An 18,329-nucleotide genomic window follows, 5' to 3' on the forward strand; every position below is an offset into this window, starting at 1 on the left:
CCCCTACTAAGGATGGAGCCCCACGTACTCTGACAGGGACTCCATGTATGACCTCCTGGTTCATAGATCAAGGCTCAACCAGTGAGCACGCCTCCAGGGCAAGATGATACTATTTGTTATGTGTGTATCCTGATTTGTTTTCTCTTAGTTATGGTGTTTTCATTCCACTGCATCTATAACCACTTTTTTCCCGTTTATGAAGGCACTGTTTATTTTTCCCAGCTTTATTGAGAAATAATCAATATACACCACTGTATAAGTTTAAGGCAGACAAAAGGATGGTTTGATTTGCCTACATTGTGAAATGACTACCACAGTGGGTTCAGCTAACATGTACTGAAGATGTGACAAACCAAAATTGAAATCTCTAATGTAATTTGGGTTATTTTTTCTTCAAAGTCAAATCTACAATTGTTACTATTGCAAAAAAGAGCTTGTACTTGGAACTAAAGTGCAGGGTGTGGTGGGTCTGCAGGCTGGGGCTCTACTGCCCTGGCCCCTTGCACTTGAGCCCTGTGCCTATTCACATGCAGATCCTTTCTCCTTCCAGACTTCACATGAGGCTGGTGATGGATGTGCTGCCCCTGCTGGACGGGTTCCACAGTCTGTCTTCCCACCACGGAGTGTCAGAGGTGAGAGCCCCCTGTGTAAGGCTGTGGAGCATATGAAGTTCAGAGTCACTTGTGTCTCAGCAGCTCTGGGGGTGACCTCAGCATCAGCATGCGCAGAGCCTATGCTGGCCTCCAGGGTGTGCTCTGTGCGGGTCCAGCTCACCCACAGCTCCTCTCTCCCTGGATTTCAGCCACCTTCCTGGTCCTTCTGCTAGAAGCTCTGGTTCTCTCAGAACCTTACACTCCTCTCCACCCATGAGCTGTGTGGAAGCTTCATATAACAGGATGGTTTTCAGGGAAAACTGGCAAGAGAAAAGAAGAAAAATAATCAGGAGTCGCCACAATACTTTGGAGTCCAGGGCCCTGCCAGGAGAGAAGGGGGAAGGGTCCAGGGCAGCCGCCACTCTGGCTCCAACAGGCCGCTGGTCCAGTCCTCTCTGAGTCATTCCCGTCCTGCGCACAGAGCAGTGCTAAGACTCACTGCCTTCAAGACAAATCAGCTCACCACCGTGCTGGTCACTGGTCAGGTTCTCAATTCTCTCCCCACTCAGCCCACTGCTGCTCTCTCTGGAGTCCGCAGATACTATTCTCTCTGAGACCATGGTTGACATCATTGGGTGGACAGCTGGCCATTGGTCTGCTCCGTCTCGATGGCTCCAGAATGATGTGTTTCCTTCTTTTGAGAAGAAGAAAAACGAGCAAGAATATGGGTCTGGACAGCAAGTAGCCTTTCTGTAGAAATGCATGGACAGTGAGTTTTTTACTCTTAGTACTTTGAAGTGCTATGTGGATTGGCATGAGGTACTTTTATTTTATTATTCTTTCTGGATGTTCTTCCCGAAGGTGACTGAGTTGGCTGGCTGCACAGGTAAAGGAACAAGAGGGTGAGTGTGCTGCCCTGTGTGCCAAGTAGCAAGGAGTTTGTGCTGTTCTGCATTTCTGAGCCTCTCTCACCATGTGAATCAGCTCTGGCCAGAGGCAAGGATAGCCATGAGTGGCTGCTCCCAGGCCATCCTGACACCACTCGTCTGTCCCACCTCTACACCAGTGAGCTGTGCTCATTGCCAGCTAAGTCCACAAGCCAGGGGAGCCCTGGAGCCCTGAGTCACTGCGTGCAGAGCATGAGCATTGGTGGCTCCCTGGCCCACATCATGGACCAAAAAGAGCAAGATTTTATGGGGTACAGACACTGAAAAGGCCTTCATGACAGCCCTACATTATTACCCTAATGGTACAGGTTTGGATGGACAATGAAAAACTCCCTACTTCACCACCGAGTAAAGTAACCAAGGGGCCTAATACCCAAGTCACTGCCACAGGAGTGTTTTGCAATATGCAAAGCTGTTTCTAACTGCAACTCTGGCTGTTTTGGACTGGCAGCTTAAAGTCAAAGGGCAAAGGAAAGACACTCTCCCTGGACTGTGGAGCCTTCAGGACTTTGAGATTCTCCAAGAGAGGAGGAGTCTGACTGAGGGACTGGCTGAGACCCCATTGAGTTAGGAGAACCAGAGTTTGCATATTGAACTTATAAAGTGCAGTTTGCTAGACAGAGGTCCAAGCCCAGTTGTATAGTGGTTAAGCTGCCTGTGGATAGCAAAACAACTCAGAATACATTTTAGGGAAATTGGACAGACTGTGTTTGTGGCTAGAAAAAAAAGGAAATGGCCGCCATACACATCCCTGACAGTAGCCTCCAGAAAACTGTATAATAGACTTCGATAATGCCTGCGTCTTCATGGACATGACTCCAGAGAGACAAGGACAGTTTTGCTTTGTGTGAGAAGGTCAAAAATAGAAGGTCACCTCCCTAAGATGTTTGTATAGCTCTACCATGTGTCATGTTTAGTAGCAAAAGATTTAGCTGTCAGAAGTGGCCGCAGTGCCAATGTTATACTTCATGATGGGTATGTAAGACAAGGGGCATAGCTAAAGTGGTACTCACCCAAAGTCTCAGCCCCTAGAAAAGGCCAGTAACCTATTTGTCCAAAAGACTTGACCCCTTTACATTTGGGTGACCTACTTGCCTCTGGGCAGTAGCAGCCACAGCTATGCTTATCAAAAAAGCAAATAAGTTAACCATAGGGCAGGAACTAATGGCCCACATGCAGTCAAGGCTTTACTCCAGAACACACTGGAGCGCTAGATGTCAAACGCTCGAGTCACCCAGTTTCAGGTTCTCCAGTGGGCAAAAGAAAAATCAGTAACAGTTTATAATGATAGCAGGTACTCATTTGCAGTGGCTCATGTACATAATGCTATTTACAAGGTAAGGAGACTCCACAGAAGCAAGAGGGAACCAGGCCACAGACAAAGTGGCCTGGGAGGCTGCCCTAAAACCACTGGGGCCTCTACAGATTCTAGTGACTCTTTCAGACACTGACCTGCCCAATCTAGAAAAGCTGAAATCCATAACCAATCTTTTCTCTAGTTCTTGCAGGCTTTACAGTCCACCCAGAAAGCAGTCCAGAAGCACGTTCAACACGCTCTGCCTGTACCAAATTCTGATCTGGTCCATCCCTTCCAACCTGGTGACTCTGTTTAGATAATGAAATCTGCCACCCAAGGACTGACTCCTACATGAAAAGGACCACCCCCATGGCAATCAAGGTCGACGGGATCCTGAAGTGTCTTCATCACACCCGGCTTAAGACAGCCATGGAAAATAGAGTCCAGGACTCTCCGGACCCTCTAGGGATTATTCCTGGCCCTCATTCCAGGCCCTTATAAGCAAGCCCACTAACTTTATTTGGCAGAGAATTAATTCTATTAAGCTTATAGTCCTCAGGTGTCAATATAACTCCCTCCCCAACAATGACCCCAGAGAGTCAATGATTTGAGTCCTGTATAGAAAACCAGTGGGGAATGAAGTATCCATCTTCCCCAGACAAAGTTATCAGTGCTGGCACCAGGCCAAGCCTTTGGTTGAGGTCTCAAAGACCCAGCACATAGGGGCTTTTTAAGAACTCACAAAGGGGACCAGAAAACCCCATATTTGGGAGAGAAAGAGGGTAAAAAGATACAAATACAGGAAACTTTCTGAGTGACTTCGCCCAGAATTCTAGAGTCATTTTTCTCTGGGCCCGCGTGTAATAATAAATATAACTCCATCTCTCTAAGCGTTGCTTGGTTTTTCTCCAGTCTTCTGTAACACCTGCATTGATTGAAAGATTTAACTGTTAATGCTATAATTACAAGACACATTTCAGTATTGGAGATTAAGAACAAGGTCGAGTTCAACTCAGGGCATGGTCTAGACCAGGCGTGGGCAAACTACGGCCCGCGGGCCGGATCCGGCCTGTTTGAAATGAATAAAACTATTCAAAAAAAAGACCGTACCCTTTTATGTAATGATGTTTACTTTGAATTTATATTAGTTCACACAAACACTCCATCCATGCTTTTGTTCCAGCCCTCCGGTCCAGTTTAAGAACCCATTGTGGCCCTCAAGTAAAAAAGTTTTCCCACCCCTGGTCTAGACTCTAGAATGACAAAAACAACCACTCGGAGAGGTAGGCCAAGTTCTCATTCATTATGCCTCTGCTTCTTCTTTTTTAAATTGTAACTTTAAAAATATATATGTTTTTATTGATTTTTAGAGAGAGAGGAAGGACGAGAGAGAGAGAAAAATATTGATGGATGTGCAAGCCCTCCCCCTACTGGGGATGGAGTCTGCAACCCGGGCATGCGCCCTGACTGAAATCGAACTGGTGACATTTTGGTGCACAGTATCACGCTCAACCAACTGAGCCACACTGGCCAGGGCTTCCTACTTCTGGACAATCTGCCACAGCGAGCATGTCCTGCTGGACAGTCAGGGTGTGTTCCAGTCATGTCCCGTGCTGTGTGCCCCCTCTACCCTTCCACCATGCACCTCTGTAGAAAGGCCCTTTCCTGACGTCTTCACAGGGCACATCTCCAATCCTTCAAATCCCATTTCAAATGCCCCTTGTCTTACAAGCTACCTCAAACATCTTCACTTAGATCAGTGCTTCTCAACCTTCCTAATGCTGTGACCCTTTAATACAGTTCCTCATGTTGTGGTGATCCCCAACCATAAAGTTATCTTCGTTGCTACTTCATAACTGTAATTTTGCTACTGTTATGAATCATAACGTAAATATCTGATATGCAGGATGTACTTAGGTGACCCCTGTGAAAGGGTCGTTCGACTCTCAAAGGGGTCGCGACCCACAGGTTGAAAACCGCTGCCTTAGATGAATGCTATGACATACTGCACCAGCTACCTGTCATTACATTTGCATTTATTTACACACTAGAGGCCTGATGCATGAAATTTGTGCAAGGGGCTTGGCCCTCGCAGCCCCTCATAGCCTCGGCTGGCCCTTTCTGCCCTGGCTTCATCCCGAAGGTCGTCCAGATGGTCGTTCTGCTGTTCGGTCTAATTAGCGTAATAGCTCTTTATTATATAGGATATAATTACAACAGCAGTCAATACTTAGAGCTCACACTTTCAGTGTGTTAATGTGTGCCATGCACTATAAAGAGTAGCTAAGTGTCGTATGTGTATTTTCTCATTAAAGCTCATTATAGCTGATGGGGTTATATTTCTGCTGTGCCCGTTTTAAAAATATAGGCATTGATACCCCAAGGGAGGCAGTGCTTTCACTTGTCCAAGAGGTTCCTGAGTTAGAAATGGATAGACCTAGATTCTCCTAGTGTAAAGGCTCCCTGCAGAAAATGCAAATCAAAAACCAAAACCCCAGAGAATACCAAGTGTTGTCAAGAATAACTAAAACGCTCATACACTACTGGTGAGCGTGTAAAATGGTGCGGTCGTTTTGGAAAACAGTTTGGTAACTTCGTAAAAACAAACACCAGATGCCCCAGCAAGCCCACTCCTAGGTGTCTATACCCATGAGAAATACAAACATATGTCCACCTTAAAAAAAACTCGTACGCAACTACTCAGCACAGTTTTATCCATAATTGCCCAAACTTAGAAACAACCCAGATGTCCATCAACTAATGTATGGATAAACACTCTATGGTGCATCCAGCCAATGGAACACAGGCCCACCTCGCTTTATTGTGCATCGCAGATACTGAATTTTTTACAAATTGAAGATTTGTGGCAACCCTGCACTGAAATTATATTGGCCACTTTTCCAACAGGCTCATATAATGGTAAGCATTTTTAAATTAATATTTTTATTGATTTTTAGAGAGAGAGGAAGGGAAAGGGAGAGAGAAAGAGAAACATTGGTGTGAGAACAAAACATCGATTCGCTGCCTCCTGCATGCCTCCTGCCGACGAGGATCAAGCCTGAAACCCAGGCAATGTGCCCTGAATGGGAATTGAACCAGCAATCTTTTGGTGCATGGGATGACACCCACCCAACTGAGCCACACCAGCCAGGTGCCTACTTTAAATTAAGGTATATATATTGTTTTCTAGACATAAAGACAGAGCTCACAGTATCCCCAAGGTGTGCCTGTACTGTTTAGAATGAAAAAGAACAAACTTCTAATACGTGCATCGGCATGGATGAATCTTGGAAGCATTAGGCTGAGTGAAAGCTTGACTCACAAGGCCACATACTGTATGATCTGATGTATAAGACATTCTGGAAAAGGCAAAAGTATTGGGAAAGAAAACAGGAGTGATTGCCTGGGGCGGAGGCTGGGCTGGGGCATTGATGACTAAGAGGCAGAGGTGCTGCTTGGGTGATGGACACATTCTCTATCTGACTGTGTGGACAGTTACATGACTGTATACATTTGTCAAAACTCAACAAACTTAACATTAAAAAGTTACCTGGCCCTAGCTGGTTTTGCTCAGTGGATAGAGCATTGGCCTGCAGACTGAAGGGTCTCGGATTCGATTCTGGTCAAGGGCACATACCTGGGTTAGAGGTTCAATCTGGGCCCCGGATGGGGCACTTATGGGAGGCAACCAATCAATGTGTCTCTCTCACATCAGTGTTTCTGTCTCTCTCTCCCCTGCCTTCCTTCCCTCCCTTCCACTCTTTCTAAAAATCAATGAGAAAAATATCCTCAGGTGAGGATTAAAAAAGAAAAAAAAGTTCTCTGAAGATAGGCTCATGGATAGGTAAGCCCACTTAGAAGTTCTCCATGCTTTCTGACCAAATCTATCCTTTGTGCGGAAGTAGTAAGTAGAAGAGTAAGCTCATCTGAACTTTATTACCATTCCATTTCCTTAGCGATCTTTGGCAGATGAGTTAATGAGGAAAAATAACCAACAAAAGTTGACAAGCAGGGAAGCTGGGAGCAGAGATGGCCCACATGCTGAGTGACCTGAGCTCCCAGACAGGCAGGAGCTGCACCAGCTTCACAAGTCTCTTGATCCTCTGTTCAAAGACCTCAGTGTTACCAGAAACTTCTGGCTGCCTCCTCCTCATCATCATCTGAGGGAAAGCACTGCCATGTGCTTAAAAAAGTTAACAAATGTCACAACTTTAAGTAAAAACACAACCAAGTATTTTCATTTTAATTAAAAAACAAGGTATTTTGCTATAACACAACAAAGTCTTTTCAGCACCAGTGCCATCCCTGGCAACTTCATCATTGCCAGATTACCAAAAAAAAAAAAAAAAAAGGGGGGGGGGGTTGGGGGGAGGGGAGTTTAAAAAGCAAATCTGGCCTGACCAGTGTAGCTCAGGGTTTGAGGGTCAACCCATGAACCAGGAGGTCACCTTTCCATTCCCAGTCAGGGCACATGCCTGGGTTGCGGGCTTGATCCCCAATAGGGGGTGTGCAGGATGATGTTTCTCTATCATCACTGATGTTTCTCTCTCTCTCTCTCTCTCTCTCTCTCTCTCTCTCTCTCTCTCTCTCTCTCCTCTTCCTTCCTTTCCCTGAAATCAATGAAAAAGATATTGTGGGTGTTTTTTTGGCCTAGTGGCTAGAGCATGGACCCTTGCACCAAGAGGGCACATGCTGGAGTTTCGGGCTCCATCCCCAGCAGGAGGCGTGCAGGCAATGGATGTTTCTCTCTCATCGATGTTTCTATCTCTCCCTCTCTCTCTAAAATCAATAAAAATACATTGAAAAATATTTTAAAAATAAATAATTACCCTAAAGAATTTTTTTATAAAGCATATCTGACCTTAGGTCCAACCACCTGCATGCCAGACCCCGAGCTCCTTTCTGTCCCAAGAAGAGGGCCTGGCACGGCCGCGGCAGCAGCAGTGGGGAGGCCTAAGGAGTGAGGGGAAGGCCCAAGGCTGCCAGGCTCGGAGCTGCAGGAGGCACGGACCACCCCTGTCTGACTCTCCATGCCCACTGCCCACGGCAGGGCCTGGCCAGGGAACGTACTGGAAGGTGCTCCGTATTTCTGGAGGGCAATCTGCCCGATACAACACAACTGCACGTCTACACCCTTGGACGAGGGATAGACAGTCTCTGGATTAGCCTGGTTGTGCGTTTAGCCGAGTGCTCAATGAGAAGGAGCAGAGACAGGCTCCTCACACTTGCTCATTTCCTACAGGAGAGTCTCAGGTGTGCTGGCAAGAAAAGAAGCACTCGGATAAAGTGACCAAGACTTCAGCATCGAGCAAAACATTTTTAACACGTGAATTTCCTATTTGTGTTAGAACAGGGCCATCTTCTCGGATGCCTCCTGTTTGCTTGATCTCTAAGGCCAGGAAGGGAGGTGCCCCGTGGGAGCTATACCCCTTCTGGAGACTGAAAGATCCACTTCCACACCTTTTCCACAAGGGGCGCCACCGTTCAGGGGGAGCTCCTAAGTCCTACAAAAGCAGGGTGTGCTGTGACCTAGATTTGCGGTGGACACCTGAGTCAATCCCTTTCAGCGCAGATACCTTTGCAGACATTTCTATGTCACTGATGAGTGAGAATGGAAGCTGACCCTTCTGTGGGGGCATCAGCTCAGTAAATAAGTCTCTTTCTTTTCTTTTCTTTTTTAAAATATATTTTATTGATTTTCTACAGAGAGGAAGGAAGAGGGATAGAGAGTTAGAAACATCCACGAGAGAGAAACATCGATCAGCTGCCTCCTGCACACCCCCTACTGGGGATGTGCCCGCAACCAAGGTACATGCCCTTGACCAGAATCAAACCTGGTACCCTTCAGTCCGCAGGCCAATGCTCTATCCACTGAGCCAAACCAGTGACGGCATAAGTCTCTTTTTTACCTGTGCACCGTAGAAATACATTTTCCCACAATAATGTGAGAAAGATTACTGATGTCATTAGAGTATTTTGCCTCTAAGGACTTATTTGAGAAGTATTTTTAAATTGTTTCAAATCATCATTTGAAATAAAGCAATTATTACTTTATTATTTTTAAAATATAAAAGTAACATGTGGAGTGTTGCAAAAAGTTTGAATGACTAGAAATAAGGAAAAAGTGACAGCCACCTCCCTCCCCTCTAGTTTGGTAGTCCCTCGCCCTATCTTGTTCTATGCAAATGCGAACAAATACATTCCACAGTGAATCTCAAAAGGAAGACCTTTTCTTTGAAAGTTGCAAACTGCAGAGGTGTAGAAGCAGGAGGTAGAAGGCCTCTCGAATCCTGCTGCCAGTCCCCACTCCCGCTCCTCAGGTCAGCCTTGGAAACAGTTCACATAAACCCACCCATGAAGGTGCACAAACGCAGCTCTTCATGGACCAAAGTGGAGTCACAGTACGCATCCTATCCTCTACTTCCCTTTTTTATACAACAATATACATTGGAAGTGTTTCTGTACCAGTGCACAGGCCTTCACCTCATTAAAACAAAATAGCTGTGACTGCCCTGGCCCCGAGGCTCAGTTAGTTGGAGTGTCTTCCCATACACCAAAAGGTTTCGGGTTCTCCCCCCAGTCAGGGCACACAGCTAGGTTGTGGGTTTGCTTCCTGGTCAGGGCACATACCTAGGTTGCAGGTTTGATCCTTGGTCGGACTCATGGGGGAGGAAACCATCAATGTTTCTCTCTCACATCAATGTTTTTCTCTCCCTTCCTCTCTCTAAGATTAATTTTTAAAAAAGCAGCTGTGACTTCACTTTAGGAAAGATTGAATATACATCTTTCCCTCCGACTAAGAACAATAAAACTCCTGAACATTATTATTAAAACCACCAAATCCTAAGAAGTCTGGGCTTGGATATGTATTGGGGGCAGGACAGATGGACACAACGAAGTGCCCCCCCTTCTGCCCATGACGTCAGAGGACTAGGGCAGTCAGGACTTGCCCAATGTGTATTATTATACGAAAAAGCTAATAGCAGGGTAGTATGTAGAGTGTGAGTCCCCTTTGGTTCACCCAGAGCTGTGTTTGTGCGCATACGTGGGTGGGTTTATGTGGTAGGAGGTCCTGTCCACCTGGTGGTGTCAGCAGAGGTAGTGGAGGGCCGGGGGGGGGGGGGAGCAGTGGTATGACCTGAGTTAAACCTTTGGGGTTAGAAAATATGATAATCCCCCATTCTACAACTGGGGGATTCTGCAACTTGGAAACTGAGTTACACAGACACAGGGAGACTAGAGCCCTGAATTTTTCGTAAACCAGGGATCTTCATCATCCTCTTCCTGACTGCCCAACTGTATCTCTCTGTGAATTTCCCGCTTATATCCTAGACTTAGATTTCTGTGTGTGCCCATTTTACAGTTAGATTTCTCTGTGTGTGCCCATTTTACAGTTAGATTTCTCTGTGTGTGCCCATTTTACAGTTAGATTTCTGCGTGTGAGCCCATTTTAAAGATAGATTTCTGTGTGTGTGCCCATTTTATAGTTAGATTTCTGTGTGTGAGCCCATTTTATAGTTAGATTTCTGTGTGTGTGCTCATTATAGAATTTAGATTGTGTTCTCAAATTTTAAGGGCTCTTTTTATATCAAAGATAGTAACCTTCTGTTAGGTACATATTGCACACACTCGTACCAGGGTGCCTGTCAGTCTCAGGTGTTAAATCTGCTCACAGTGGCTGCCAGGCCTGTGTCCCTGTCCCACCTCCAGAGGAAAGGCAGAGTCACTGAGGACCCGGACCAGGACTCACCTTCCCCCTCATTGGAGGGAACTGGGCTGGTGCAGCACCGTGATGACTGCTAATCCCACAGGAAACCACTGAAGAACATTCTCAGCAGACAGTGGTGCAAACATCTCCCAAAATCCCTTTTCTATGCGTCACTTCCCTGCCTGGCATGAGACTGTACATGCTGCTTTCACACACTCCCTAAAGGAACAGAAAATCAACAATGAAAGCCCTCTCCCCACAAGTTATTGAAATGCTAACAGAACATACATTCTGAAAACCTGAGTTATCTTGATCCTAAAAACTGAATTTCTGAAAAGTTACCCCCTTGGAAGGAATATATCGCCAACTTACTTTGCGGGATTAGGAATTCTACCGGCATCAAAATGTTTCAGAAACAGCCATCACTTAATTCTCCTCTTTCACGGGCTGACTAGGAAATGAAAACCTAGATGAGACAGTCTGAAGCAGTTCAAGTTTATAAGCACAGACCAGGTCCTTTTAAAGGAACAACGTTAGTGTTCACTGTAGAATAAAACATTCTTCACAAGAAATAAACAGAAGCACAGCGGTGTCCCTGTGTACGGTACTTGCAGAGCTGAAGGTCATGCGCAAACCCCATCCAGTTAAATTGCTCCTGAAACTCCCTGCACCTGAATGATGAGGTGGCAGCTGGTGCTCGAGTCCCCTGAGTGACACATGCGATAGGATGAGCTCAAATCCCACCCACAGCACCTGGGCTCAGGAAGCCTTGTGTCCCTGACAGAGAAACAGAGAAAAGAGCAAGTTCAACTGTTCAAGGGCCTTTCCTGCTCAGAACGTCGTCCAACTGTCAACTGACAGGCCACTGGGGCCCACTTGGGGTCCTGCTCCCCTCCTGTCCTGCCTACACTACACAGATGGGGGAATTTGCTTAGAGAAATGAAAGGACAGTGTACAACCATCCATTTAAGAACTGTGGGCTCTCTGAGATGCCATGAGGCCCACAATATATACCACATCTTTCAAGCTATTAGACTATGGAGGCATATAACTACTATCACAGACCCACACCCACTGGCTCAATACTTCACATGATGTTCAGCTAATCCAAGTTTCTGGTATTTCCTTTAAAAAATCACCACTTGGCCAGGTCCCTTAATTAGAGCCCACATTCACAAGGTTAACTTCCCTCTATCTCTGGACAGAGGGAAACCCCTGGGTATAAATTGTCCATTGCCTGGCACATAACCTTTAGAACCTGAAATCTGGCTTGGTTTAGTTACAGAATACATGTAGCTGACATCCGATTTGAGATTGTTTTTCTTTTTTGAAAAAAGGTATTTGTTGTTGTTGTTTTGTTTGCTTGTTGTCACCAATCACTAGCCAATAGTAAGGTTTTCTGGTGTTGCTCAGTAATGCACCATGTTGTTTTTCCTTTTTACCCCTTTATCCATTTTTACCATCCCCCAACTATGGCAGCCACTAGTCTGTCCTCTGCATCTATGAGGGTGTGTTTCTTTAATTCCACATATAAGCCAGATCATATGGTATTTGTCTTTCTCTGTCCAACTTAGTTCACTTAGCTTCATGCCCTGAAGACCATCTATGTTGTTGCAAATGTCAAGATTTCATTCGTTTTTATGACTGAATAACACTCCCCTGTGTATATGCCCCACATCTTCTTTATCCAGTTGTCTATGGGTGGACACTTAGGGTGCTTCTATAGCTGTGCTCTTGTAAGTAATGTTGCAATAAACACAGAGGCACATATATCCTTTTGAATTAGTGTTTGGGATTTCCTCCTAGAACCATAAGTGAAATTGCTGGGTCGTATCATAGTTCTATTTTTATTCTTTTGAGGAACTTTCATACTTTTTTCCCTAGTGGCTGCACCAATTTATAATCCTACCAACAGTGCCCAAGGGTTCCCTTTTCCCCACTTCCTCACAACACTTGTCCCTTCTTGTCTTTTTGATAACGGTCTTTCTGGTAGTGGGAGGTGACATTTTGTGGTTCTTATTTGCATTTTCCCTGTGATTAGTGACCTTGAGCATCTCCTATAATTTGATTTTAAATGCTACAGAATAGGCAGCACTGTATGTAAAAGTGAAACCACTGCCATCCCCATTCCTCAAGGATTACAATTCTACTACACTAAAAACATCAATTATTAAACTTGCAAATGCAAGCTTTTTTTGAAACCTTCTCTTTTAACTAATAGATTAGAAAGCTTTAACTTTCAACTGACATACACTGGGAATATAAGACATTCTAAGGTCAAATAATATTCCAAGATCTGGAGATGAAGGATTTGACCTGATGAAATAATCACCATCAAGCAAGCATGGCAAGGTGCCAGTAACCTGAAACAATGAAAAAATTAAAGTCACCAATAAAAATTAAAACGGGGGATGGGGGGAGGGAGTGTTCATCTCCATTCACTTGTAAATGTTTCATGACCTTGTAGCACAGTAAAGGTCCCTTCAGGAAACAAAAAGCAAATGGACTGGACTCATCTGAACCAATGATTTGAAATGCAAAACTTTCACTTTGTGTTAAAGGGAAATAACTTTACGTTCACTTACCCTTTCCTTTGAGAGGCTAAGTAAAACAAGTACTACACCTATACGCCCAGGGTGTGGTGGATGTCATTTGCACATACAAGATCTTTATACTGGCCACAGTTCCTTGTGAACAGAGCTAAAATTAAAGACTTCATACTCACATTGGTATGTGAGCCCTGTGAATTTCCCTTTGCTCATTCTCCTCCCTCTCCTGGGACAACCACATACCTCTTTCCTGCCAATAAAACCCCACCATCCCTCAAGGTCTAGTTCTCCCTCCTCTGTGCTTCCACAGCACAGGAGGCCCATAACTGCTACATTCTGCCATTGAGACAGTTCTAACAGTACCCACCCCGTAGGGTGCTCTAAGGATTCCATGAGATAATGCACATGGTTAGAGCTGCATAAACACAGGTGTTTAATTATGTGTGCATAGGTTTCTTCCCTAACACCATGTAAGTTCCCTCAATACCTAGGAAAGGTGCCTTGTACCTCACAGATGCTGAATTTCATTCAACATACTTATCCTTCCAAACAGTTCACCTCTATGTCTGAGAAAACATTAGAAAACTCTACTCCAAACACTTCACATACACAGACACGCCACAGCAGGACTATGAAGTGTTGTGCCAAAATGCCAGCAGGAGGAAGCTTAGAGGATCACAGGGCCTTTCAGGAGTTGTACTCCAGACACATGTGCACACACAGCACACAGCCTGCAGGCACCTCTGCCAGGCACCTGGTGCCCTCTCACTGAACCTCTGTCCTGCTTTAAGGTCTTTCGATGCCATAAGAGGGAGTTAATGAAGGTTCTTAGGGTGCAGGGACACACGGGAACTAGTGTGGCAGGGAAGTAAATACTAAAGCAATGAAAATGTGAGGGAAGAGAAAATAAAGTGAAATAAACCACAGACAAGTAATCTTATCGAAAGAGCACCGACACCTTCGTCTTCATTGCTGCCACGCAGTGCTGACTCAGGGGTTGGAAACCACCGGGTCTCACTCCAGTCCCTTCATCCCTGTATTAACAGTCCCTGAGCGTGATGTCCCAGGCACCTAGGCGTCAACCTTGATTTCATCTGAAGAAAGCACAGCTTTCATCTTTGAACACCTCCGAAATGTCATTTTTCTGTTTTCATCAGAGGGGATTTCTTAGACTTGAACCCTGAAATGCATTGAATGAGATGATTCAGGAATTATGACTTTGCTGAGTCAATAACGAGAGTAATTTTTATGTACATCATCAAAGAACATTAAATAAAGATTTGAATCTGACCCCATATTTTCTAAACATAACCATGCCATTTCAGAAATACACCTTACATTCTCACCTTAGAAATTAATTGCCTATCAGTTGACAGGTAAGAGAAGTTCACCTTCCACTGCATTCATTCAGCAGATGACTCACCTGGGGAGAAAGGTCCATGTTTTGGGCTTTCTAGGCTGCCATGTGGCTCTGACTGCACAAATGATGCTCAGAACCAGAAATGATATTTTCTCATTTGAAGCATGTAGGAAGCTCTCTGAAACACCAGAAAACCTCAATGCCCCCAAACGGTTAACAGGGACTATGCTGTCTGGGGCAGGGGGAGAAGGGTCTTTCACTTCTTTCTTTATGCAATTCTGTGATTCCTTTTCGTTTAATATCAAGTACATATATCACTTTTAAAAAGATTAACAAAAACAAATTTTACAGGACTTATATATAAAACAGAAAAGGAACTAATAAAGTGAACCCAGACTCAGATCTTTGCACTAGTAATAAATTACATTAAGTGAGATACATCTGAACTGAACTAGGTTTATCAGAAAAGTCAGTGAAATTTCGGGTACAAATGACCTTTTAGGACACGTGACCTTGTCAGAGCATTTCACACGTAGTCCCTCACCTGCCCCTCAGACAGACACGGCAAAAGCTCAGATACAGGCTTCCATCTTCTTCATGATCTCAAGGCCCATCCTACATAATAAAAGTCTACTATGCAAATTGACCAAACGGTGGAACGACTGGACACTATGATGCACACTGACCACTTCGGGGCAGGAGCTTCCCCTGGTGGTCAGTGTGCTCCCACAGGGGGAGCACTGCTCACCCAGAAACCAGCCTCACAGCTGGTGAGCACAGTGGTGGTGGTGGGAGCCTCTCTTGCCTCCATGGCAGCGCTAAAGATGTCCGACTGCTGACTTCTCCCAAGGGATCCTGTAATGCAAGAGGGTGCAGGCTGAGCTGAGGGGACACCCCCCCCCCCAGTGCACGAATTTCGTGCACTGGGCCTCTAGTACATTATATTCTTCCTGAAACATTTCTTTTAAAATGCCACTGTAGAACTTAGCCTCACAATATACATAAAACAATGAAACACAAAAGGGGCCAAAACTGTAAAGATGGGTTCAAATTCTGTAAATTTATGGTCAAAATTGGCATCTTTCAAAGGAATAGTAATAAAATTTTATTTTCTACAAATGTATTTTAGTATAGCACTTCTAAAACTAAGTTTTAAAAGTTGCCGAAACTGGTTTGGCTCAGTGGATAGAGCGTCGGCCTGCGGACTGAGAGGTCCCAGGTTCGATTCCGGTCAAGGGCATATACCTGGGTTGTGGGCACATCCCCAGTAGGAGATGTGCAGGAGGCAGCTGATCGATGATTCTCTCTCATCGATGTTTCTAACTCTCTATCTCTCTCCCTTCCTCTCTGTAAAAAAATCAATAAAATACATTAAAACAACAAAAAACAAACAAACAAAAAAACCAAAACAACAACAAAAAAACTAAGCTTTAAAAGTAATTAGAAATTACCCGAAACATGTCAGCTCAGGTCAAATTCAATCCACTGCCCTCCAAGCCCCTACTGGTAGGCATTTAACAGTATCTCACGGGCATCCCAGTGGTTTTCCACATACGGAAGTTCCCTTCTCTCTCAACACCTAATACACATGAATTTATTTAAACTCTCCCTAAAGTAATATGTATTATCAACCTCGACTCTTGGAGTACAAACTCCTTCTGACTATTATCTTCTGTTTAAGGTGAGACTGCATTTTATTTATTCTAAGGTCCCAAGGAGAGGAGAGTTTGGAGCCAGAATGTAATAGAGAAAATAATGGCTGAAAAATCCCAAAATCTGGCAAAAGACATAAGCTACAGATTTAATAAGCTACACAAACCCCAACTAGGATAAACCCAAGAAATCCATGCCGAGATACAACTATTTTACTCCCAGTAAGGATGAAAGAACACCACTTTTCTTGAGTCATGAGTTTGATGTCTACCAGGATAAGCTAAGCAAAACCCACCAACCCCTCAGAGCTTGTCTGCTTTCAGTGTCCTGACCAAAGTGTACATCAGCACCATGGACAGGACCCATTCTCCTTGACCAGCCACATCTCAAAGGGAGACCTCATCTGCATCTCCTAGGGCTGAAAGCAAGCCTGCCCTTTGTTCCAGAGGCTGGCACGCTCTTCCAAAACTGTTCCCTACACACCAAGGAACAAGGGCAGACAGTGCCCCGTGCAAGACAAGCAGAACCATGGGGGAGCCCCAGAGAACTGTCTCCCATCAGGCAACATGTAACTTTCACTTTCAGGAAATTGTGTTATGAACGAGCACCCTCTCCAATAGGAAGGTTCTTCTATACAAGTCAACTAAGGACGGAGAACCTGATTTGATAAAGGACATGGCGTATATTCCTTGCTGTTATCGCTAACCTAGTACACATTCCTGGCTATCTGACAGCTTCTGCAGTCAGGAGCAGGGCATGGCGTAAGCCAGCCATGGGCAAACTATGGCCCGCGGGCCTTGAAATGAATAAAACTAAAAAAAAAAAAAAAAAAAAAGACCGTACCTTTTTATGTAATGATGTTTACTTTGAATTTATATTAGTTCACACAAACACTCCATCCATGCTTTTGTTCCGCCCTCCGGTCCAGTTTAAGAACCCATTGTGGCCCTCGAGTCAAAAAGTTTGCCCACCCCTGGCATAAGCGGTCCCTCTGATTTGGGGCTCAGAAGACCAGGGTTTTGGCTGAGACGGTGGTCTCCCCTGAGTGTCCAGGAGGAAAGGAGGTGCTTCCAATCTCACCCCAGTTGCGGGCAGAATTCGGTTTCCTGCAGGTGTAGGACTGAGGGTGGATCTCCTGTGGCTGCGGCTGCAGGCGTCCTCAGCTCTGAGAGGCCACAGGGACCTTCTTGACCCGTGGGCCACTTGCTGCTGCAGAGCCCACAGAGCAAAGGGCCAGCAACTCCAGCTGAATGGCCACTGCAGTCTGTGTGAGGAACCCGTCAATGTGTCGTTGCCACCACGGTGGACATGTGCCCTCCTGCTGTCTTCAGATGCGTTCCTGGATGGGGCTGGATGGGATCAGAATCAGTGGGGTGGATGCCAGGGTGTCCTGGCAAAAGCCACCATTTGGGGTTGAGTGACAGTGTGTGTGTGTGAGGAGGGTGTGGGCACGAGTTGCCTGTGGACTTAGAAACTTGGGAGAAGTGGCCGCTGAATTGTCATTGAATGATCTGACTGGGTGTGTCTCTGTCCCACAGCCTGACCATTCCCTGACCCAAGGCCCTGACGGTCAGTAAGTGGAGCAGGGTCCCAGGACAGGAAGTATTAACTGGGCTTTTCCCCAAAGGCTGTGGCTGGAAGCCCAGCGTCACCGCCCATGGAACCACCAGGGAGGAGGCACGTTCTCCTGAGAGCTGGGGCTGCATCTGTGATTCTTGGGGGCAGGAGTCCTGTAGCTGTGGGGGCCGGGTTTGCATTTCCTCCAGCTCCCACTCTAGCACCCAAACTAGCCATCCCTGACCAGGCCCTTCATGGGCTTCCACCCTCTGCCCTGTGCACAGGTGCAGACCCAGGCTCATGCAGCCCAGCCCAGGGCCCTGGGGGGGAGGGCACCGCAGGGGAGTTCCTGTACCCTTTGCGGGCAATGGGTGAGAACCTGTGTGGCAGGTGTGCCCACTCAGTCACACAGGACAATCTCCTTGTACCCGAGAGAGAAGAAATGAGACTTAACTGGCTCCTTCCTGCCTTATTCCTACAGATCAAACTTTGCCCCCTGTATCCTCGGTCCAGGGAAATATGTGGATATTTTGCTTTTAGGGAAATGACCATAGAGAACGGCAGGCCACTCAAATTTCTAAGAGTGACTCTGTCTTAGGATGTTTGGGCTGCTATGACGAAAATACCATAAGCTGCATGGCTTATAAGCAACAATTTATTTCTCA

This window comes from Myotis nattereri, assembly GCF_964212035.1.
Source record: "Myotis nattereri genome assembly, chromosome: 10".
NCBI classification, from domain to species: Eukaryota; Metazoa; Chordata; class Mammalia; order Chiroptera; family Vespertilionidae; genus Myotis; species Myotis nattereri.